This window comes from Heterodontus francisci, chromosome 8, assembly GCF_036365525.1.
Source record: "Heterodontus francisci isolate sHetFra1 chromosome 8, sHetFra1.hap1, whole genome shotgun sequence".
NCBI classification, from domain to species: Eukaryota; Metazoa; Chordata; class Chondrichthyes; order Heterodontiformes; family Heterodontidae; genus Heterodontus; species Heterodontus francisci.
Window position 1 is genome coordinate 15,058,728 of NC_090378.1, and position 23,399 is coordinate 15,082,126.

The 23,399-nt window shown below is 45.1% G+C and overlaps 1 non-coding gene across 1 annotated transcript; it reads left to right on the forward strand.

Moving 5' to 3' along the window:
- The first annotated feature begins 8,370 nt into the window (after positions 1–8,370).
- On the forward strand, positions 8,371–8,497 carry LOC137373294 (U6atac minor spliceosomal RNA). The gene has a single exon (XR_010975624.1). It is a non-coding gene; the product is annotated as a U6atac minor spliceosomal RNA (small nuclear RNA).
- The last annotated feature ends 14,902 nt before the right edge of the window (positions 8,498–23,399 follow it).

A 23,399-nucleotide genomic window follows, 5' to 3' on the forward strand; every position in this document is an offset into this window, starting at 1 on the left:
CCAAGAGTTGAAAAGTGGGATTAGGCTGAAATCATAGGATCAAGCAGCACATACGGAGGCCAATCAGCCCATTGCGTCTGTGCCGGTTCTTTGAAATAGCTATCCAATTAGTCACACTCCCCCTGCTCTTTCATCATAGCTTTGCAACTATTTCCTTTTCAAGAATATATCCCAATCTCTGTTTAAAATTTATGAAAGAGTCTCTTTCCACCACCCCTTCAGACAACACATTCCAGATAATAACAACTTGCTGCATTCCAAAAAATTTTCCTCTCCCTTCAGTTCTTTTGCCAATTATCTGAAATCTATGTCCTCTGGTTTCCGACCTGCCTGCCTATGGAAACAGTTTTCCCTTATTTCTTCTAAACCCTTCATAATTTTGGACACCTCTATTAAATCTCCCCTTAACCTTCTGTGCTCTAAGGAGAACAAACTCCCTCGTCTCTGAATACAACTGAGTCCCTGATCCCTGAAACCAATCTAGTAAATCTCCTCTGCACCTTCTCCAAGGTCTTGACATCCTTCCTATAGTGTTATTGAGCTGGAAAGCAGGGGTTGGAGGGGGTTTCAGCCAATTGGAGGACAGGCCTTATCAATCCCTCCATGGCTATGCAAAACCACCTGCATGTGGTCATTTTGTGCTCTCAGCAAGGGGGAATCTCAGGTGCATACCAGCAATGAATGTAATATCTGCATCTTGATAAGGCAGGAAGTAAGCCATTCACATCTATCCAGAGAGGCCAATGTCTATGAGAGTTGTTGTAGACAGAGTGTCTGTTGTGATAGTCTGGTCCACCACCTTAATGATATGTCCTGACATGCCTGTGTTTTTGTGTCCCTGTTCAGTTAAAGCTGTCTTTATTTTTAGAAAGTCCAATATGAATCCCAGCGATGATGTCTTCAGTCAGAATTCTTCTCCCTTCATTCCAATGTCCTCCGCACTCCATGTTCCTACCACCATTTGTCAAACTCTGCACACAAAATCACCAAATCCCAGTTTACATCTGCAACAAGCACACTTTGCAATTTGATCAAATGTTACAAGCTGAATAAAAACATTGCAGAAAAATACATTCCCCTTACAAGGGGAGCAACCCCACTCCTGCTGGAGCCGGATGAGCTTCCATCTCCATTTCACTGCTGGGTTTCCCGAGCTCTGGGAAACCCGGTCGGCAGCTGCTCAATTTAATGCAGGCTTGCAACTGCACGTGGAAGCCTGATTTAAATATGCTAAGAGACAGGAAACAGGCACGACATGCAACCCGCTGCCGTACTCTTATAAGGAGGGGTTGGGGACATGTTCCCAAAATTAGTTTTTAATTCCTCCACACTGCCCAAGTCTGTCTCACCCATCCTGGGGGAGTGGGGGTGGGGAGGGGGTGTTAATAGTGACCCCAGATAGTTTTGTACCATTGTGACGCTGCTATTTCCTTTCTCAGATTCCTTGAAATAAATAATCATTCACATAATACATCTATAGAATCCATTTCTGGTGACTAATCAGCCAGGTTTGTTTCCATTGACATGTTGGTAACCCATGATTCACGATGTGTCACGGTGTTGGGTGCTGTCATCACGTACCTACACGATCATCACCTTCCCCACACACTCTGAGATGACAGGGAGTAAAACTGACTTGCTGGATGAATGTGTCCCTTATCCGGTAGATCAATAATTGTCATTGTGACCACATCGGGTCATTTATCAGCAGAGTTTTATGCAGTTCACTTTCTCGACTTGTAACAGTAGGCAAGGAGCAAAACGCTGCTTCATCTCATTCCCATGCATCTAGCTGCCAAGAACTTTAATGAGGTGCCCTGTGTTACAAGGGCTCATTTCTCATATATGTTGGCACGAATAAGGTTGAGCTTTGATATCCTTTGATATAGAAGCTTGAATTTCAAAATGCCCCCTCTCAGGATGGAATCGCACTTTGCGATATTAGCACACGCTGGGTTCACATCTCCCATTAAAATAGCAGTCAAAGGAATTACATACAGACCATTTAAAAAGGCGATTAACAGTTATGGAGATGTTAATAGCTCTGCTTTTTTGTTTTTTTTCCCCAGGGAAGATACAGGAAGAAATTTTAAACTGCACTGCATGAGACTCATGCTGTAAAAGCAGGTCGCACAGCTCCATGGCTGGGTATATTTGTTTTGTGGATCGAGGGTTTTGGTAGAGAGACAGGGAGAAGCTGTTTCCACTGGTAGGAGGGTCAGTAACCAGAGGACACCGATTGAAGATAATTGGTGCATGGTAAATACATCCCCAGCTTGTGATTTCCCAGCTGTTAAAATTAATGGTAGGCAAAATCATAGGCTGGTGCTGCACAATTACACGATATGTGCTTCTGGTATGTACCACATACTGAAGTGGAAAATCCTGCCAGATGTATCCAAGTAGGCCCTTTGAATGAGACCACCCTTCAGATAAGTTGGTATACCAAGGACCTGTCTACCTGGTGCATTGGAGAAATGGGAGGGCTGGTATTCTGGAAAAATAAGGTTAAGTAGGATGGAATGGCTTTTCACCATCAGTTGGATGTTGCAACTGGTGGACAGTTAGATGAGTTAGGATGGGCAAAATGGCCAGCTACAACCATTTCCCTTGTGTTCTTGTGGTGTTGACACTATGGGCTGAATTTTATCAGCCCTCCAACGTCAGGGGTTGTGGAAGGGGGCGAGGGGGCCAGGAAAATTCTTCCGGTAGAGGCCTGCCTCAACCCCCGACGCTGAGAAGGCCCTGCTGCATTTTACCAGCAGTGGCGAGGCTTCAGTGAGGCCTCCCCCGCTGCACAGCAGCGGAGCCTTCATTTATAAAATTAATTCAAATAAATGTTAATGAACTTACCTGGACTGGGCAGCCATTCCACGCTGATATTCCGGCCAGTGGTCTGAATTCCTGCGCCTTCGGATCCTCGTTTGGGGATCCGAGGCGAGACTCTGGTGGGGAAGGGGGAGAAGTGTAATTTTCAGGTTGGGAGGTGGGGGGAGCGGAGAAAACTGATCCCATTGGCTGAGGGGATGGTGGGAAGAGGTTGAAGGGCAAAGACCATAAAGTTTAGGGGTGAAAGGTCAGGACCGGCTAAAATGTTTTTTGGGGGGAAAGGGAAATAAATTTATTGGTTGCTGATTGGTGGAGGAGGGGGGGTGGAAGAGGGGCTTTGATGTGTACTTTACATTTTTATTTAAATTAAAGATAGTGTTCCCTTTACACATTCAAATCAGCTGTCAGGGCTTGAAGCCCTTTAAAAATGGCGCTGGCACCAGCGCGGTGGCGCCGGATGCCGTTGCCGGGGACAGAGCGGCCACCCCCTCTACATCATTGGGACCGGCTGTCCTGCCCCTCTATTTAAATTAGCCCCATGCGCGATATAGCAGGGGCTTAGCGACGGCCGATCCGCGGGGGCAGACCGCCAACTTCAAGGCGTGCCACCGTGATTTGTGGCGCACTCATTAAAATTCAAGCCTATGTGGGGGTCATTTTATGAGAACATTAAAACATAAGAAATAGGAGTAGGAGTAGGCCATTCGGCCCCTTGAGCCTGCTGCGCCATTCAATAAAACCGTGGCTGAACCTCTACATCACCTCCACTTTCCCACCCGATCCCCACATCCTTTGATTCCCTTAGCATTTGAAAATCTTATTGATCTCTCTCATGAATTCACTCTGGGGTAAAGAATTCCAGAATTTCTGAGCGAAGACATTTCGCCTCATCTTAGTGCTAAATGGCCAACCCCTTATCCTGAAGTTATGACCCCTCGTCCTGGACTCTCCTGCCAGGTGATGCAGCCTCCCAGCATCTACCCTATCAAGCTCGGGAGCAGTGGCCACTGCCGGGACTTCACCCAGCCATCGTAAGAAGATGAAGGACGGCCCCAGAAAAAAGGTAAGTTTTTAGGGCTTGCTGTGGACAATCGGTCGGGCCCCGGCAAGGCAAGGGGGGGTGGGGTCAGTTGGGGGGGTGGGGGGAGGGGTGGGAGGAGTGTTGTGCGTTGGGGCGGTTGGGACTTCAGGGGCACCCTCCGTGGGGTACAGGGTTCCCGATCAGGAGGGCCCCCCACCAACCCGCAAGACGTCCACCAGATTTCACCAGGTGGGTGTTCTGAGGCTTTTGCCATCTGGCTGCCAGCCAAGGGTAAAATACCCACGGTGGCAGGCGGAGGCCCTTAAGTGTCAATTAATTGGCCACTTAAGGGCCTTGATTGGCCTAGGACGGGCAGGCCATTTCTCACTGCCGCCGCCCCATGTAAAATTGCAGAAATCCCTCTCAATATTAAGCTACCCCCCTCCCCACCACCAGCCCACTCGTTTGGGGTGGGGGTGTAAAATTCCAGCCTTGAGCTCATACGGCTGGCTGACAATTCAATGCTGTACTAAGGGGGTGCTGCATTGTCAGAGAAACAGAGTTAACATTTCAGGTCAGTGACTCTTCATCATCCCTCTATTCCTTGTTCGGTACATTATATCAAACATTTCTCACTCCTTAGTGAATCCTGCTTTCTGTCTTAATTTAACTTTACACTCATTTTCATTTTACTTTCTTGCCCTACTTTTCAGTAATGATCTGGGTTAACTTTTTCAATATATAATTTCTATATGATTAGCTTAACTCCTGTAATCTGTTCTGATGAAAGGCCACAGACCCGGAACGTTAACTCTGTTTTTCTCTCCACAGATGCTGCCAGGCCTGCTGAGGATTTCCAGTGTTTCTTGTTTTTTTTTCAGATTTCCAGCATCTGCAATATTTTGCTTTTCTTTTTGTTTTCCTGTAATCCTTTTTTACAGGTCCTCCTGAACATGAGGGCTGAATAGGAAAAGCAACATAGGCCGGAATGTTTCATTGGGCAAGAGGTCCTGCCCACCAGCCAAAAAGTCAGGAGCCCACCTTCACTGGGCCTGGGGAGCCACTCTCTGATTTAATGCTCCCCAGGCCTTTAATTGGCCTTAGATTGGGACTTCGACCTCTCTGAGGCAGGAAGTCATGCCTCATGGAGCTGCCGACCAATCAGCGGGCTGGCAGTTTTCAGTCCCAGCAGAGCTACCACTGAACAAAGAACAAAGAACAAAGAACCGTACAGCACAACATAGAACATAGAACAGTACAGCACAGTACAGGCCCTTCGACCCACGATGTTGTGCCGAACCTTTAAACTACATGCCACAGCATGTAGAGGGACGACGGCCCTGGAAACAAAGGTCAGCGTGCCCAGTGAAGCCCCAAAAAAATCAGCTGGTCGCCGGCAAGGAAAGGAGAGCGGTTGCGTGGGGGTGGGGAGAGAGCTTTATTTCAGTGGGGGCGGTTGGGGATTTGGGGGGGCCCTCCATGGGGCGCAGGGTGCCTGAACAGGATGCCTCCCACCAGCCTGCAAGTTTTACCAGCTGGCTTTCTGGAGGCCTTTACTGCCTGTCCAATTGGCCACTTAAGGGCCTTGATTGGCCTGGGGCGAGTGGGCCGTTTCTTGCCACCGCTGCCCCTCATAAAATTGCAGTGGGGGTGGGAAGGCATCAGGAACTGCACCCCCCGCCCCCCACTCAATTTTACAACCCCCCCCCCCCTCCCCCGCCACCAGCCTACTCCTTTGGTGGCGAGTGGGGGATAAAATTCCGGCCATAGGCCTGGTTAAGTGTGATTGACAAAAGATAAGACTGAGGCTCTGGAGAATTTTTCACAGCTTTTGTTACTGGTAATGATTTACACCATTAATAGGAACATCTTGTGTTTTTGCAGCACTCACCAAGTGTGTGGACATTTCAACTTGTCCTACAAGACAATGAGCAGAGAGTAGACACTGAGAAGGAGAGGGAAAGGGAAAAGAGGGGACTGAAGTAAAAGCACATCATGAAGAGTCTTGATGAAGCTTTTGATGGCTAGGAGGCAGGTGGAAGTGCTGGTGGACAATGATCCCAGAGGATTTGTGCAAAGTGGCTGAATGAGCAGCAAGGGACAAGAGGAAGGATGGTAGACAGGAGTGCAGGGCGTACATAGGCATGTACAGCTAAAACTGATGACTAGGATAGGTTGGGCAAGAGCATGGAAGGATTTGAAGGGGAGAACTGAGGATCTTAGCGTAGGTTCACTGCAGTCTTTGGAGAGGGACAGGATCAGGGAATCACAGAATCCTTACAGTGCAGAAGGAGGCTATTCGGCTCATCACGTCGCACTGGCTCTCCAAAAGAGCAATTCCCTCAGTTCCATTCCCCTGTGGGGGTCCAAACCCAGGGTGGGTGGGGTGGGGTAATCCATGACCCTGAGGCTGTGGTCCAATTGCAAGGAGGGGTGGTTCCAGTGGCAGGGCGTGCGGGGTCTGATGGTGGGGCATGAGCGTCTGATGGCAGAGAAGCAGGTAAATTTGGTGGGCTGGGAGAAAGTACTCCTGGCTCCTCCTGGCCTGCAAGCAGTGCTTTGAAGGCACTGACATTTCTCCAAAGCTATCCTCACCTCCCCTGAGGTGTTACGTTTCCTGAGGCCTGGGAAATGTGGCTGACCAAGATTAAACCTGAAAGACAGTTTAAAAATGAATCTCCCAGCCTCATTATAATACTTAAAGGGCCTGTCCAGACCCTGACCTGATTGCATTAAGCCTAGAAGTGGACGGCTTGGAGGTGGGTTTTGAGATTTTTAAAATTTTTACATCTCACCCTGCCCTAAACGCTCCATTTTTGGGGTGGGGTTAAAATTCAACCCAAAGTTTCAGTGCCATGAGTTTCTCTGTGATATTGAGAGCAATGATTCTGCTGTCTCTGATTACATAGGCATTTCCTCTGTGGTCTGATCTAGGCAACACAGGAAAAATACATCAGTCAGTGAAATTTGAAAAAAAAAATCATTCTGAAGGCATTAGCTGAATAATAAAAGAAAAACATTACCTAAAAAGTAAGATAAAATTTAAAAGTACATTCACAGTTCTTCCTTTCTGTCCATTTAAAACTTTAACCTGCAACTTTTCTTTAATGGCAGATTAAAATGAAAGATATAACCTGAATATATATGTTTATATTTACACAGTGGCGCAGTGGTTAGCACCGCAGCCTCACAGCTCCAGTGACCTGGGTTCAATTCTGGGTACCGCCTGTGTGGAGTTTGCAAGTTCTCCCTGTGTCTGCGTGGGTTTCCTCCGGGTGCTCCGGTTTCCTCCCACATGCCAAAAGACTTGCAGGGTGATAGGTTAATTGGCCATTATAAATTGCCCCTAGTATAGGTAGGTGGTAGGGAAATATAGGGACAGGTTGGGATGTGGTAGGAATATGGGATTAGTGTAGGATTAGTATAAATGGGTGGTTGATGGTCGGCACAGACTCGGTGGGCCGAAGGGCCTGTTTCAGTGCTGTATCTCTAAACTAAATATATATATATATAAAACTCCTTTCATAACCTCAGGATGTTTCATGTTTCAACCCCACTTTTCATCCCTCGTGCTAATATGCCTGATTTCCTCCTTTTAAAGCACTTCTAGAATTCTCGAAAGTTTACGGCACAAAAAGCGTCCACTTGGCCCGTCATGTCTGTGCCAGCCGAGAAACGAGCCATCCATTCTAATCTCACTTTCCAGCATTTGGTCTGTAGCCCTGTAGGTTATGGCTCTTGAGATGCATATCCAGACACCTTCTAAATACCTATATCTTTGGCAACATTTTTAATCACTATTCCTATTATCTCATAATGTGGTTCAGTATCAAATTTTGTCTGAAATTTTACCTGAGAAGTGCTTTGGGACAAAAGTTAAAGATGGAATACAAGTGCAAGTAATTGCTGTTTGGTTGTTAAGATTCCATGATACCTTCCTTATGAAAGGCACCCCATGTTTTAGCCCTTCAAGGAAGCCTAGTAAATACAAGCTCATTGTTCTCCAAACCTAAGTTATTGTCTCAGGTCCTTTCCATTCTTTGAAGACCGCAGCATACTGTGAAGCTGATACATAAAGCAATATTCCAAGTTTTGACTCATTATGATTCTGTATTGTTTCTCATGCTTGTCGATCTCATATTTCTTTTTTCTTCTGAAAATAGTTGCCAATATCTTAGCCAATAAGTTGACAGGGCTTGGGTCAACATTAATTACGGATCAAACAAACTTTATTCTCACTATGTGAAGAGAAAAACAGAGTCAACATTTCAGGTCGATGAAATTTTAATTTTGATCAAAGGTCACACAGACCTGAAATGTTAACTCTGTTTTTCTCTCCTGTTACGACCAGTTGAGAAAGAGGTCTAGGGTTCCCTTTTCGCCTTCACCTGGTCTTACCGTAACAGAGTTTAATTTTAAACACACTGTGTTCTAAACTCCCCCTTGGTGAATCCTTGTTCACCGCTTTTCGAATATAAGGCAAAGAAACCAGCACAAATAGGTTTTCTTAGGTTTAAAGTGTGTTGTATGAAAAGAGAGAAGGTTAGCACTCCCCTTGATAAGGATGGAAGAGGTCCTAATGGCCTTATAACACACAAATGGTTAAGGCATTGCCATCTACTCAGTGGAATCTAACCATGTTTTTTGGGCAGCACAGTGGTGCAGTGGTTAGCACCACGGCCTCCCAGCTCCAGGGACCCGGGTTCAGTTCTGGGTACTGCCTGTGCGGAGTTTGCAAGTTCTCCCTGCGACCATGTGGGTTTTTGCCGGGTGCTCCGGTTTCCTCCCACAGCCAAAGACTTGCAGTTTGATAGGTAAATTGGCCCTTGTAAATTGCCCCTAGTGTAGGTAGGTGGTAGGGAATAGGCTGCGTTTGCTGACAACGCTACCACTAGATGGCACTGCAGTTGGCGCAAATGCAGCATGTGCCACTAAAACGTTACAGTCTGTGACTTCAGGCAGATGCCAGGACTAAAAGTGGCGCTGCTCAAATAATCACACGAAGGCAACCTAACCTTAACACATGGCAGCACACAATGGCGGGAGGGAGAGAACGAGCGAGTGGGCCGGGGACGGGGGGGGGGAGCGGAGGCGGGGGGGGAGTGGAGCCGGCCGGGGACGGAGTGGAGTGGCCAGAGAGAGCAGCGAGGGGGAGTGGGGGGAGCGGAGCTTGACGCATGGGTGAATATCCGTTGGCATTGCATTGCTGTACGCGTAAAGCGCATGCGCAGAGGCCGACCAGGCGCATTGATGTCATCATGGGCGCATGCGCTAACCAGTTCTGGCAAGTCGGAACGCAGCACACGCGCAGAGAGCAGGAGCCCGTCTGCGCATGTGCGCACCTTGGCGCAGCCTGATGAGTTCAGTGGCTGGCTGCGTTGTCAGGAATCACTTTGTTCATTAAAAGGGTCGAGTGAAAATGTAAGCTATAGAAAAAAACGTGCATTTCTCATTCATTCCCATTCATTCATAAATCCTAAAACTTATTAAAATCGCCCCCTTTTTGGCATCCCAATAAAAATGTGGTTCTTTTTTGGGGAAGTTTCTCTTCTGTTTTCCCATTTCTATGGTTGCCTAGGGTCTTTGTTCCTGCTGAGGTCATTTTTTTTTCAGTAGAGTCACTAGTGGGCGAGTCTATCCTGAACTCTCCATCAGTGCTTTGCTGAGTCATGCAAAAGCTTTTGAATTTGGGGGGATGGATGGTTTTCTTTTTTCTGTCTGTGGGGGAGGATTCTTTGCTAATCTCTCCTTTGTCCTCTGGGACACTCCTGCCTGCAGATAATTGTGCAGACTTTACTGCACTCCCCGGTGGCACTTTGACTAGGTGAGGCATCACCCTCACAGATTTTCTGCCCCCTACATGTCTTTCTTTGTCTCCGCAGGTTTCTGTAACTGCTGTTAGCAACTCTGGTGAGGTGTTACTAGTGTCTGTATTTACATAGGAGGATGTGGGGTCTAACTTTTCACATTTTTTGGGGTTGGCTGACGGGACAGTAGAGGTTTTCATCTGGGATTCCTCCCAGACTTCCTTTATCCTGCCCTCTTGATCACTTTTTCCCCTTCTCTTTCTAAACTTTTCCAGCCTTGTGCCTGCCTGTCCCCTTTTGTTCTCGGCGGGAGTCCCTTATAGATCACCATCCCTCTGCTCGAGGGTCCTCCTAACACTGGTACAGGGCTTAGGGGCGCATGTTTCACTGTAGGTTGGGGTTTCCCCTCAACCTGGCACATGTGGCAACTCCTGCAGTACTCCACCACATCTTTGTGGAGTTTTGGCCAGTCAAACTGCTGTCTTATGTATACCGGCATGTACAGCCACTATAGTCTCGTGGGCCCTTCTTAATATTTCTGCCCGGTATCTCTGTGGCATCACTAACTGGTGAACTACTGTCCATTTCTTGCTGTCAGGTCTGTGAGGAGAACTCCATTTCCTCATCAGTACCTCATTCTTTAAATAGTAGCAATCAGGGACTCCCTCTGTTTCACTTTCAGACTGGGCAGCCTGTGCTAACTCTCTCAATACTGGGTCGGCTCACTGAGCCTCACCTGGGGAAAATCCATTTAATTCATTCCCTGGGTCTGCTAACTTTCCAAAGAAGGTTTCAGACAGACAGACCTGCTCATCTGCCTGCAGTGCCAATGCAGTCTCCTCTGGGGGAGCTGGTTTTATCATGGCTTGATCCACTACACATTCAGGGTAACTGCAGGGGTCCGTCTCCTGCCACTGCCCTGTCTCTCCAATCTCCTGCGGTCTGCCTTTCACTACTGGGGGGACTACCACCTTCATCCCCGCCAGATCACTACCTAGGAGCAGGTCAACCTCATCCACAGGCAAACTAGGGACAATCCCTACGGTCACTGGTCCCGAAACTAGGTCACACTCCAGGTGCACCCGGTGTACAGGTAGAGGCATACACTGCCCTCCAATACCATTCCCCACCATTCTGATGTTCACAGCACTCTCTGGGGGAAAGGTGAGACCTTTTCCCAGTAAAAGGGATCTAGTGGCCCCTGTGTCCCTGTGGATTACTATGGGCTTGCTTGCCGCACTTGAGGGGTATGAGGGGTAACTTTTCCTTCAAACACAAAACCCTGATAACCCTCAGGAATCCTACTATATTTTCCTGCACTTGCAGCCATAAGCTTCCTGGGTCTCACTCTTACTGCAGTTAAAGCCACAGCTTGTTCTGCTGTGCTTTCCATCAGGTTCCCACATTCACTGAGCATGTGGGCCCTGATTAACCCTATAGGTTTTCCCTTTAGTTTCCAGCAGCCAGCTTTTAAATGCCCTGCTTTACTACAATGGAAGCACACAAGTCTCCTGGTCTTGCTCCTGCTCATGGCACCTTCCTTCTTGGCTAGAGGAGAACCGCCTGTGTCTCCTGCTTTTCTTTCTCTCTCAGGACTGCTTGAGCTCCTGTCCCCTTCCCACTCTTTGTCCTTTTCAGATTTATGCAGGTGATGAGGAAAGGTTCTCCCCGGAAAACCGACTTATAAATTAAAGCAAACTGATTGGCCAGAACGGCCGCTTGCCAGGTCCTCTGGACCCACTGCTCCTCTACATGGGTCTTTATGGAGAGTGGGAGAGAGTATTTAAATTCCTCTAACAGAATTACTTCTGAGATTCTCATAGCTGAACTATACTTTAAGAGCCCTCAACCACTGGTCAAAAACCAGCTGCTTACTTCTTTCAAACTCCAGATAAGTTTGACGGACCCCATTTTACTTTTATTTGCAGTTATTTTTTTTTCTTTTTCCTTTTTATTTTTGTGTTTATTTTATTTTATTTCATCTTAGTTTATTCAGTTTGCTTACCCACCGTTTTTTTTATCATGTTTGTACTTGCGGCTTTTCAATTTTCAGTCCATTAACGCCCTATCTGTACTAATGCTTTGTCTTTCAACACACCATTGACACATTATTTGCCTTTGCTCCATGACCTACTGGTCAGCTATTCTGTGACCTTGTCCTATTTACTCTTTCTCCTTTGGTATCTCTTGCCCCACCCCCACTTTACTTGCTTATAACCTTTTACATTTCTAATATTTGCTAGTTCTGAAGAAGGGTCACTGACCTGAAATGTTAACTCTGCTTCTCTCTCCACAGATGATGCCAGACCTGCTGAGTATTTCCAGCATTTCTTGTTTTTATTCCAGATAAGTTTGATTAGCTTGCTTCTTGAGGGTTCTAAACTTTTGGCGATAGGCTTCGGGTACTAATCCATATGCCCTGAGGATAGCACTTTTTGTTAGTTCATAATTTGATGAATTTTCATCTAGCAACAGGGAATAAACCTTATGGGCTTTTCCAGTTAGCTTGCTTTGTAGTAAAAGAGGCTAGGTCTCAGCTGGACATTTTAGCTGCCTTGCCAGTTCAGACAAAAAAAAATTTCTACATCCTCCTCATTGAATCTTGGAATTAGGTGAGCGAGTTTCAACAATTCAGTACTCAGCCCTGAATTATGCTCCTCCATATTGGCCATGCTTTCACTGTGGTTACTCTGTTGACCCCTAGTGAACTCAAGCCACTTCAGCTCACTTTCTTCACATTCCTTGCGGAATATTCTTTCTCACCCTCTCCTGCCTTTCATTTTCTTCACGTTCCTTCTGGAAGGCTCTTTCTTTCTCCATCTCCTGCCTCTATCGCTCTTTTTCCTCTCTCTTTCTTTCTCCTGTAATTCAAGTTTCCTCAGTTCCATTTGTATCTTTGCTAGCAATACCCTGTCGGAGTCTGCTTCTAACCCTGTTTCTGCTTCTTCAGATTCAAGGGAAAAATGGTTAGCCACTAGTCTTAGGAATTCAGACTTCCTAGCCTTGCCACGTACAGTGATCCCACAATGCTTTTCCTCAACTCCTCCATAGACAGTGCTTTTAACTTATCCCAAGTTACTTCACCCTGGCTTGGGGAGCTTCTAGCTTCAGTTACAGACATGTTAGTATTTGAGGACTCACAACCACAAGAAAACCTGTATTGATCTTGCTCTTTTTTGATTGGGAACAATTTGGCTTCCCACTTCCAATTTCTCTCATTTGTCTGTGGGTCAAATCCGGACGCTAGCAGCCAAATATGTGTTATGACTGGGTGAGAAAGTTGTCCAGTGGTCCTTCTCAGCCTTCACCTGGTCTTACTGGAACTGGGTTTAATTTTAAACACACTGTGTTTTTAGCTCCCCCTTGGTGAATCCTTGTTCTCCGCTTTTGAATTATAAGGCAAAGAAACCAGCACAAACAGGATTTCTTAGGTTTAAAGAAGAAAACTTGACATTTATTAAACTTGAACTTAAACTCTAATTCAGTTGATGCCTACGGATACACGACGTGTCTATGTTAGCATGCATATGCGATACGCACAAGCAAATAGAGACAGAAAAAAGCAGAAGAAAAATAAAGTGGAAAGGTTTGAGGCAATATCTGAAGAGCTTTTGTTACAGATCTTCGAGTTCACTGTAGAGTCCTTGATTGTAGGTAGATCTTGCTTTTCATTGGGGACCAGTATTCTTAGAGTCGAGTCGTACAGCATAGAAACAGGCCCTTCGGCCCACCGCGTCCATGCCGACCATAATGCCTATCTATAATATTCCCACCTGCCTGCATTAATTCCATATCCCTCTACGCCTTGCTCATTCAAGTACCTGTCCAGATGCCTCTTAAATGTTGCTACTGTTCCTGCCTCCACCACCTCCTCAGGCAGCTCATTCCAGATACCCACTATTCCCTGTGTGAAGGATTTACCCCTTTGGTCCCCTTTAAACCTCCTCCCTCTCACCTTAAATCTACGCCCTCTAGTTTTAGTCACCCCTACCATGGGAAACAGACTCTGGCTATCTACCCTATCTATGCCTCTCATAATTTTATATACCTCTATCATATCCCCTCTCAGCCTCCTTCGCTCCAGGGAAAACAGACCCAGCCTATCCAATCTCTCTTTATAACTCAAGCCCTCCAAACCAGGCAACATCCTTGTGAATCTTTCCTGCACCCTCTCCAGCTTAATCACATCTTTCCTGTAGTGCGGCGACCAGAACTGCACACAGTACTCCAAATGCGGCCTAACCAACGTTATGTACAACTGTAACATCCCAACTCTTGTACTCAATGCCTCGGCCGATGAAGGCAAGCATGCCATATATCTTCTTCTCCGCCCTGTCTAGCTGTGTTGCCACTTTCAGGGAACTATGTACTTGCACCCCAAGGTCTCTCTGCTCAATAACACTCCCCAGAGCCCTGCCATTCACTGTATATGTCCTGCCCTGGTTTAACTTCCCAAAATGCATCACTTCACACTTGTCTGCATTAAATTCCATTTGCCGATCCCTTGCCCACTTTCCCAGTTTATCTATATCCTGTTGTAACCTTAGACAACCTTCTTCACTGTCCAATGTACCACCAATTTTGGTGTCATCTGCAAACTTACTAATCATGCCCCCTACATTCACATCCAAGTTATCAATATATATGACAAACAACAGAGCGCCCAGCACTGATCCCTGCAGCACACCACTGGTCACCAGCCTCCCAATCTGAAAAACAACCCTCCACTACCACCCTCTGCCTCCAATTTTGTATCCAATTTGCTAGCTCATCCTGGATCCCATGTGTTCAAACCTTCTGGACCAGCCTACCACGCGGGACCTTGTCAAAGGCCTTGCTAAAGTCCTTTAGTGCTTCAGAAAACTATCCTGGACACACTTAACAAATTCTTCCCCATCTGATCCCTTAGCACTAAAGCAGTCCCAGTCAATATTAGGGAAGTTAAAATAACCTACTATTACAACCCTATAATTCCTACACCTATCTGTGATTTCCCTACATATATGCATCTCCAATTCCCTCTGACTATTGGGGGGCTTCTTAAACCTTGTTCACTGTAGGAGATTTTTCTCTCTTGGGGTTCATGTGTGTTCAGTGGATTCAGAGGCTTGTGAGAAAGAGATGGGAGTGGACAGGAGAGATCTTCTCAGTCCAGGAGCAAACAGACACTCTCCATTCAAACTGTTTGTACAATTCAGGGAAAACCCAGGTTGCCAAGCAGGTTAGTCATGTGACTAACTGGTCTGACCACATCTTGGATTGTATCACATTAGCAGTCTCTGGAATACACCTCTTACACACAATCCCTGGTGATCAAGGTCCATCGTGGGTTGAATGTCAGGGAATGGTCATTTGTCCTTCCAATCACCATCTGTTAATGTGCAAATGTCTTTTCCAGCCACGGCTGATCTGTTTAACAAGTCCTTTCTTTACTCCAGTAACAGTTTAAAATCAATGTTCATGACAAAATTAATGTGCCTCAACCTTGGCAAGTGGGGGCCTAGTATGACACTCCACAAATGCTGCCTGAACTGCTGAGTATTTCCAGTTTTTTTCTGTTTTTGTTTCAGATTTCCAGCAATGTTTTGCTTCTGTATTAGTGTTCATTCTCACAGTGCTGGTCTGAGGAGGGTGGAGAATGTAATTCATGTTATCTCTGCCTTCAGGCAGGTTGCCTCTCTGGTCTCCCTTGACATTGGGGAATTACTTTTTTGAGCCACTCTGCGAAATGAATTTGGAGGCCAATTTCTTTAACGGAATTACTTTCCTACACAATCCCCAGTGAGCTTTGGTTTACACCAGCAGAATTACATTGAATAGCAAAGGAATACCTGTCAGCATTGTCTTTCTTGGTCACCACTTGCTCACCAGCAACCACTGTACCTTTGTACAGGCCCCTGCATTGTGGCCTGTAGTGTGTCCCTGATTTTCTTCACTGTCTCTCTCTCCTCTCTTGAGATGCCCCTTATAAACCTACCTCTCTAACCAAACTTTTGGTCACCTATCCTAACATCTTATATGGCTCAGTGGCAACTTTTGTCAGCTTACATTCCTGGGAAGCACTTGGGATGTATTACTGCATTAAAAGTGCTATATAAATGCAAGTTGTTGTTAATGATCAACACAAATTGTCTCCATATTATGTTAATAGACTGACACATCATTCCTCAGATATGCCTTTCACCTATCAGTTTTTTTCATTACAAAAATACACGGAACATCATTGTTATCTCCTGGAAGTCATTTTCCTTCAGGGTTCAGAGAAGAACTTTTTTTTATCCTCTATAGGTATTTATATAGTTTTTGTTTTTTAATTTGATGTTTTACCTCTTCCTGAATATTTGATCTTGTGTGGAGAGAGGGAGGATTGGGAGGTCAGGATGCTCAGTTGCAATTGACTGGGACATGCTCGATGGTCTTTTTGCCTCTGTCAGTTTGGTTTGATATAAATTTAACCTTGTCAAGGTCAACCGAAGCTTCTAGTGCTGTGAAATGGTCTTTTCATGAGGGATTAAAGTATTTGCATTTACAGAGTATCCTTATACTTTCTTATGTCAGTGGTAATTATCCATAAAATGTTTCTGAGCTCTGATATAATCCGCTATTTGTTCTCTATTATCAACCAATTATAAGAAGAATAAATGCAATCACAAGAGCATGAGGTATCTTTGAACGCAGAAGGTATTCTGATGAAGGGTCACTGACCTGAAACGTTAACTCTGTTTCTCACTCCACAGATGCTGCCAGACCTGTTGAGGATTTCCAGCATTTTCAGTTTTTATTTCAGATTTCCAGCATCTGCAGTATTTTGCTTTTGTAGGATATTCACCCCAGTTGATCTCCCCCCTTCCAGAATGCCAATTCCACTCTCTTCCCGTTGCAGTATAGGATAGCTTCTTTAAAATGTTTCTAGTTTCTTAGGCTCAGTCACCCTTCCTGATAACATTGCTGTCCATGCAAAATCAAACTGCCTGATGGTGGTCTTAAGGTTGCCATGTCAGCTGTGGCTCAATGGGTAGCACTGGCGTTTCTGAGTCATAGAATAGTTACAGCACAGATGGAGGCCATTCAGCCCATCAAGCCCATTCCAACTCTCTGCAAGAACAATTTAGCTAGCCCCACTCTCCTACCCGCAGCCCTGCAAATTTTTTCGCTTCAGATGCTTATCAAATTCTTCTTGGAAAGTCACAACTGAATCTGCCACCACCACAATCTCAGGCAATGCATTCCAGATCCTAACCACACACTGCGTAAAAAAGTTTTTCCTCTTGTTGTCTTTGGTTCCTTTGCCAATCACTTTAAATTAAGTGTCCCCTGGTTCTTGACCCTTCCACAAATGGGAACAGTTTCTCTCTTTCTATTCTGTCTGGACCCCTCACGATTTTGAACACCTCGATCAAATTTCCTCTCAACTTTCTCTTCTGTAAGGAGAAGAATCCCAGCATCAATGTTCCCTCTAACTTCTGTTTGCTGTGTGCAGCGGGTTTGTGGAACTGCATGGTCCGTTGAGATTGATGCGTGGCTGCACAGACGTATCTGAAAGAAAGCATTGCTTGTGTGCGGCCTGTTTGTTCCCTGCATGGCACATTTCCAGCTGCTGCCCAGCTTCTCCAGTCTATCCACGTAACTGAAGTCCCTCATCTCTGGTACCATTCTCATGAGTCTTTTCTGAACCCTCTCCAATATCTTCGTATCCATCCTAAAGTGTGGTGCCAAAATTGGACACAATACTCCTGTTGAGGCTGAACCAGTGTTTTTTAAGGGGTCATCTTGACTTCCTTGCTTTTGTTTTATGCCTCTATTTATAAAACAACAAGATTGTAGGTTCAAGTTCCACTCCACAGACTTGAGTACAAAATTGTGGCTGATGCTCCTAAAATAAAATAGATGACCTGATCATTTATTTCATTGCTATTTGTAGGAGCTTGCTGTGCAAAACTTAGCTTCTGTGTCTCCTATGTTTCAACAATAGTTTTGCTGCATTGACTGTAGTGCATGAGACTGTGACAGGTGCTTTAATCAACGCAAGTCGTTCTTTGCTTTTCACAAGGAAGATTTTCCTTTACGTTGTGTGAATTATTTTTCTTCTAATTCTGTCCTTTGATACCTGGATGACTTTTAGCAATCTTGCAAGGTAAAATCATCGATCCTGCACTCCCGAAGGGGGAGTCATACTTGGAGAGATCGGGGTTACAACATTGAAAGCGCAATTGTCTTTCCTTTCCTCCAACTTGCACATCAAGGACACATTTCCGGACTTAGGAATGTCTGGTCTAAAGATACAAAGCAAACTGCAGAAATAAATCCAGAATCTGGCTTTGCTACAGAATAGTACATGTTATCCATTAAGGCAGCACTGATCGCAAATGAAGGAATAGGTTAACTCTCAAGAAAATTGTTTTTTTTTAGAGAAAGCTTAGTTTCGCAGCTGACTTCGGTATGATAGTATGTGTAGATGCCCCTAGTGTGTGGATTTCAAATGTAATTAACATATGGGACAGAAAATTACCTCCACTACTGGCTGCTGACAAGACCATAGCCATCCGAGTGCTTTGCCAGCTATAATTGGTGAATACTGGGAACTCCATTACAAATTGAACTGCATAGTGACATAAGATAAAAAAGTTGTGCAATTAATAAGGCCATAAGTGCCATTATGGAAAGTGACTACAAAATCAAGGCTGTAACATACTAAGTTACAAATTATAATTACAATACTTGTCACAGCAGCGCTTCTGATATGTCTTCCTTTTTCCTCAACTGAGGATTCCCCATCCACTGTGCTTGACAGGGCCATGTCCGGCCCATTTCCTGCATTTCTGCCCTCATCCCTTCCCCTCCCTCCCACAACCACAACAAGGTTCGCCTTGTCCTCGCTTTCCACCCCACCAGCCTCCACATCCAAAGGATCATTCTCCGTCATTTCTGACACCTCCAGGGTGATGCCACAACTAAACGCATCTTCCCCTCTCTTCCCCTGTCAGCATTCCAAAGGGATCGTTCCTTCCACGGCACCCTGGTCCACTCTTCCATTACCTCTGACACCTCATCCCCTTCCCACAGCACCATTCCATGCAATCACAGGAAGTGTAATACCTGCCTTTTTACCTCCTCTCTCCTCACTATCCAAGGCCCCAAACAATACACTGGGGAGACCAAACACAGATTGCGGAACACCTACACTCAGTCCGAAAACATGACCCCAAGCTTTCTGTGGCTTGCCATTTCAACACCACCACACCACCCACCCCCCCCCCCCCACCACCCACAGTTCTCATGCCTACATCTCTGTCCTGGGCTTTCTGCAATGTCCTAGTGAACATCTACACAAGCTCGAGGAACAGAACTCATTTACCGATTAGGCACGTTACAGCCTTCTGGACTGAACATTGAGTTCAATAATTTCAGAGCATGACTGGCCCATTTTTTATTTTTGTTTTTATTTTAGTTTGTTTCATCATTCATTTTTCACTGTGCCTGCCCACTTTTTTCATGTATGTGCTTTTGGCTAGGGCTATTCATTATTCTGTCATATAACACTCTGCACTAATGCTTTGTCTTTCACCACACCATTAGCACACTCTTTGCCTTTGTCTTTGCCCTAGGACCTCCTTGTCAGTTAATCTCTCTGACCCTCTGTCCTATCAACACTTCCCCTTTTGTTTTCTTTTTCCCCCACCCCCGCTTTATTTGCTTAAAACCTATTACACTTCTAACCTTTGCCAGTTCTGATGGAAGGTCACTGACCTGAAACGTTAACTCTGCTTCTCTCTCCACAGATGCTGCCAGACCTGCAGAGTATTTCCAGCATCTTTTCTTTGTATTTCATGCAGAATGCTGCATGTGAGAGCTGACAGTACGTTATGTCGATTTAAGATCGATGAGCCTGAGTAGAATTGGCAGGGCGAGTGCTTGATTAGATTAACTTAATCCATAGGATTACACTGAAAATGAATTGTGCGTCAAGGCATAGAGAACAGGAAGGGCCCAGTTTTTCATCCCAATCGTCAGGACATTGTAATTTAATATCAGGTTCTCATCGCCAAAAACACCCCCTGCTCTTGTCCTACCCTGCTCTAACGTTATGCTTCCTCCTGCACTTTTCAGGCCCCAAAGTGACCTTTTGTCAGTCATGGCTCAGTGGTAGCACTCTGGCTCTGAGTCAGAGCATCATGGGTTCAATTCCAACTGCAGAGATTTGAGCAAACAATCTAGGCTGACACTTCAGTGCAGTACTAAACAGGGAGTTCTGCATTGTCGGCGGTGCCGTCTTTTGAATAAAACTTTAAACCGAGGTCCCGTCTGCTCTCTCGGGTGGATATAAAAGATCCCATGGCACTATTTGAGAGAAGATTTCTATATAAGTACAAGTCTTTCTTTCAATAACAATGATTTTGTGGGACTCCATTCCTACATTGAGCTATCCTGGACTAGGAAACAGGTTGTGGAGTCAACGCTATAGTAATATAGCCTTAGTTTCCATCTGTAGTCCCACCTAGCAAAGCTCTAGGGGTATTTCCCAGTTTCTTCCTTCCCAACTTGTGAGATTCTGAGTTGATTTGTACTGGGCTACTGCTAACTAAGCAATGACAACTCCTTGCATTGATGTGATACCTTTTAATGTCGAAAATGTTCCAAAGATTTTTACTTGGCAATTGGGAATTCCTTAAATAGGGCATCTCTTAGATCCACCTGATAGGGAACACAATTGCAAAATAAGGGGGAAGCCACTTAAGTCAGAGATGAAGAGAAATTTCTTTACTCAGAGGGTTGTGAATCTTTAGAATTCTCTAACCCAGAGGGCTGTGGAAGCTCAGTCATTGAGTATGTTTGAAGCAGAGATTGACAGATTTCTAAATACCAATGACATAAAGGGATATGAGGATAGTGTGGGAAAAAGGCATTGAAGTGGATGATCAGCCATGATCGTATTGAATGGTGGGGCAGTCTTGATGGGCTGAATGGCCTACTCTTGCTCCTATGTTCCTATGAACAGGGCCTCAGTTTAACATCTCCTCTAAAAGACAGCACCTCTGACAGTGCAGCACTCTCTCAGCACTGCACTGGATATGTCAGCCCAGACTTTGTGCTAAAGTCTCTAGAATGGGACTTTAATCCACAAACTTATGTTTTAGAGGCATAAGTGCTACCAATGAGCCACAGCTGATACTGTTAAATAGAGAATTGTGAGCCCCTATGCCCATCCCTCTCAGATTAAGAGGTGGTGAAAACCATCCAGGGTTCCCAAGCCTGATTATTCCCCAATGACCTCAGCAGGAAAGGTGCTGAATGTAGGAGGAGGGGGGCAACATGAGGCTCAGCTATGATGGTTCTTCCTGGAGATGAGGTGTTATTGACTAGAAATGACTCAGTCAAGAGCAACTAACTCAACCAACTCAGGATCAAACCTGGAACTATCTTCGCTTGCACGACTCAGCAAAATTCTCTGAGTTTGTATTGCATTCCTTTATTGTAAGCTTCACTAAGTGACAACCTCTTCCTATAATTTGTTCTCAGGATGTGGGCAATGATGGCAATAGCGATGTTTATTGCCCATCTTTAGGTGCCCAGAGAAAGTGGTGGTGGGCCTTCCCTCTGTTATCGTGGTGCTTTCACGATGATGCTGGATGGAAATTTCAGTATTGTGACCCAATGGCGATGAAAGAATGGCAATATATGTCCAAGCCAGGAAGGTGTGGGACTTGCAGGAGAACTTGAAAGTGATGGTGCTCCCATGATGTTGCTGCTCCTTCCATTCGAGGTGGTTGCACACATGGGGAAGAAAGGCCCCGTCAGAGTAAATCGGTGAGTCATTGCAGCCATGGTGCACCCATGGCAGTTGATGGGAGGGAATACTGAGGCCAGCACCAAGTCATGAATCAAGCAGACTATTGTATCCTGGATGGTGTTGAGCTTCTTGAGCTTTATTGCAGCTGGACCCAGCCAGACGAGCAGAGTATTTCATCACACTCCTGACAGACTGTGAGAGACGTTATCACAGATTCAGATCAAGTTCCTCTCTCTTCTGTTTCGTAGGATGCGCCATCTGTTGTTAAAATAACAGCAAGCGGTTTGTTATGAGCGAGTTAAGTAGCTATACAGTAACATCACTTACTAATCTCAGGGCTGTGTTGTTCATATTTATTTGTATGCATAATGTTACGACACCATATTAACACTTCTCCCTTAAGGAAGGAAACAAGTGTTGGTGAGTCATTGACCACAGCAAGTTGCTTTTCCTCCTAAGACCTAATTGACCTTATCTTTCACTGACTTCCTCACAGGCATGATGACTGACACATCCTGTACAACAAAAGCATCTACTAGCCAGAAAAGGTACCTTGTTCAAGAATCCAGTGCCCGAGATATACAAACTCATTAGCATTCTACATGTCTCTCTTGCAGTGAAGACTCCAAGAACTGTATGCATAATACTATTGTTACATTTGCATGTAAATTTAGGGCATGATCCCAGTTGGAGAGCACATATGAGAAGTTGACTAAATCCTCAGAGGATTGGCACTGATGATTCAGACCATGAATAGGTATACGATGTCTGTTCCTGCAACCGGTATATTGCTGTTGAGCAAGCAGCTGTAGGGACTATGAGAGAGCATTCATTTCCCACTAAATGATTCCTTCCTTCTCTGTAGAGTTTAGCAGGAGTTACAATTAATTATTAATTTTGTTTTGTTGCAGTTTAGTTGGGCCCGACATATTCAGGTGAAGGTTTCCTTTGTCTTGCTATTTACAGCAGATTTCCAATTGTGTCCTTTATAACAGCCAAAATCTCTGTCTTTTTTTCTTGCAAGATGTTATATTAGATCCAAATTTGAATCTAGGATTTGCATAATAAGATTTTGAGACAAGGACCAGATTTCGATGTAAAATAAAAGCATTTAAAATGAAATAATGGACTGAGAGGCACTGGCGGAAATCAGTAACTAAAATGTCCTAGGGAGTATGGTTAATAGATGGAAGTGAGTGTAATATTGAAGGGGAAGGGTATTCAGAACAATTAGGTGGATAGGATCACTATGTTTCACCTGAGAGGTTTATTTAGTCCAGACAGTGTTGCTAAGAAAGAGATGAGTTTCAAAGAAAGAAAGACTTGTATTTATAAAGTACCTTTCACATCCTCAGGATGTCCTAAAGCACTTTACAGCCATTGAAGTACATTTTAGGTGCAGTAATTGTTGCAATCTAGGGAATGTAGCAGCTAGTTTTTGCACAGCAAGCTCCAACAGTACTCAGTTTAGCATCTCATCTGAAAGACAGTACTTACCAACAGTGCAACACTCCCTCAGTACAGAAGCCTCAGCCTGGATTATGTGTTTAAGTCTCCGGAGTGGGATTGAACCCAGAACCTTCATGATACCAAAAGTGCTATCACTGAGCCACAGCTGAGAATAAGGTCCAGAGCATTTGGGATTTGCTGCAGGCCAAAATTGTATGGTGGTGCTGGAATGACGAGTGGGAATAGGAAGGTGAGAACTGATGGAGAACTTACACCAATCGAACACAATCTGAGCATGAGAAGGGTGCAGAAGAGATTTACCAGAATGGTTGCACGGATGAGGGATTTTAGCTACAAGGTTAGTTTGGAGAAGCTGGGGTTTTCTCCTTGGACCAAAGGTGATTGAGGGGAGACTTGAAAGAGGTGTACAATATTCTGACAGGTTTGGATAGGGTAGACAAAGAAAAGCTATTCCTATTAGCAGATGGTACAAGGATTAGGAGAC